A 2,324-nucleotide genomic window follows, 5' to 3' on the forward strand; every position below is an offset into this window, starting at 1 on the left:
TTTAATTATTTCAGTCATTTGACTCCAGCCATGCTGGAGCACCGCCTTTAGTCGAGCAAATCGACCCCAGGATTTATTCTTTGCAAGCCTAGTACTTATTCTATCGGTCTCTTTTGCCGAACGGCTAAGTTACGGGAACGTAAACATTCCAGCATCGGTTGTCAAGCGATGTTGGGTGGGGGTGGGGTGGGGTGGGGTGGGGGCAAACACAGACACACAAACACACACACACATATATATATGCATATATACGATGGGCTTCTTTCAGTTTCCGTCTACCAAATCCACTCACAAGGCTTTGGTCGGCCCGAGGCTATAGTAGAAGACACTTGTCCAAGGTGCCACGCAGTGGGACTGAACCCGGAGCCATGTGGTTCGTAAATAGCTACTTACCACACAGCCACTCCTGCGCCTATCATCTTAAACTTTCTCCTATAGTCATCACCTTTTTCGCAAATACCGGTCGGAGGCACACCCACCATCACCTTCACTTTTTCAAAATCCAACTACTGCTTGTCTGAACAGAAAGATGTCTTGTCTCAATCCTTTAAGGCTCGTCCTCCACAGAAGCTGTATCTTCATACCCACAAGACAGAGGGGATAATCTTGCCCCACCCTACTGAATGCAGTTGATGAGACGATAATCACGATAGACTCATATAATAACCAAATTTATTCTGCATTCGACAACAGCTGAGCAATATAACTACACAAGCCAATAGTACCTGTATACTGCACGAGGGCATGCAATTCAATTTTTCACTTTATGAGCATTGCGGACATCGCTTAACATAGCAAATCTACTGTACTAACAGAACCATGCATTTGAGGACGGCACGTAATAAACGAGTAGAATGGCCACAGAAGGTGGTATATAAACCTTTAAGGAAAGGTTTGTACTATGTCTTTGTTTAATACATCAAAAGGAATGGGAAGAAGCAAATACAAATACTCGGTCGCTTCAAACAAAATATAACAAAATATATTTTCCCTGTAATGGTAAAATACGACGTAGACGGTAAAAACCTCCTTCGGTCATAAATGACCATGGGATTGAACCAAGAGAATTCCCCTCCGAGGCATATGTCCAGACGAGGTGGTTTACAGACGACCAGCAGTCGGCCATGCATACCAGCTTCCCTCTCCATGCCAGAGATGTTATCCATGAGAAAGGCAAAGACCGATACAGCTTGGCATCAGTAATGTCGTAATTCATTTCTACAGCTGAATGAACTGGGGCAAATTGAAATAAAGTGCCATGCTCAAGAACACAACACACAGCTCGGTCTGAAAATCAAACTCGCTACCTCGTAATTGTCAGCCCAACACTCTAACCACTGAGCCATGTAAGCTTCATGATATAGAAATACGATGTATGCAACAATTATAGAAGTCTACTGATTGAAAATGTCGAGTATACGAAAGAAATGCTCTTTTCCTTAAATAATGTTTTAGTCTAATACGTACGTTTTCAAGAGCCTATATTTATTGAAGTTCAACCTGGCCCGATTTCGCACAAATTAGTGAGTAGTTTCCAGATTTCTATATCGGAACTAATCTTTAGGTTAGGATGTCTAGAATGTTCGTCATTAAGGAGATCTAATCAGGCCGAAAATCGTTTCCGACGATACACCGACGATATTCTACGCGTGCTCAATTTATTTTAAAACACAAGTCTCAGTTCCCCGAGATAAGATATTACAGCAAGTGCTGTTCAACATTTTTTTATACATTTCAAACCTGCAGGAGAGAAATCTTCAGGCAGGCCTTACCACGCCAGACAGGTCGAGGGGGTAGGAGACAGACAAAACCTTATCGACAATAAATCGAAGCGTCGGCAGCAGGGTGTGGATTAAGTTATCGGCATGACCTAACTGTACCAGACCCTCCGAAACAAATGAGTGATGAAAATATCTTGATTATTGTTTGTCACTAAAAAGAGACGTTCCGGAAGCTAAATACAGTCAAAAATTGTATGCCTTTATGTTTTAAAGGTAAGTTTCCTTGTAATATCAGCCTGATTTTTGAATTCAAGTAATACAATTGTTTAACAACTTACATATGCTATCACAGAAAAACTATGTCTTATAGAAAAAATCTGAAAGCATACTTGAATTCTGAAGATAAAATGCTATTACGTTCATCTACTTTTGTTTGTGAGACAGAATTTTTCCTCAATTCTGTCGACCAATTATAATTGTCAACCTTATTTTTGCAATAACATAGTACATTTATTGTATAATTTAATTACTTTGTCACATAAAAACCATGCCTGATAAATTCTAAAGACAGATTCGAAATCTGCATTAAAAGCAATACAAAGT

The sequence above is a fragment of the Octopus sinensis genome, linkage group LG9 (genome assembly GCF_006345805.1).
Source record: "Octopus sinensis linkage group LG9, ASM634580v1, whole genome shotgun sequence".
NCBI classification, from domain to species: domain Eukaryota; kingdom Metazoa; phylum Mollusca; class Cephalopoda; order Octopoda; family Octopodidae; genus Octopus; species Octopus sinensis.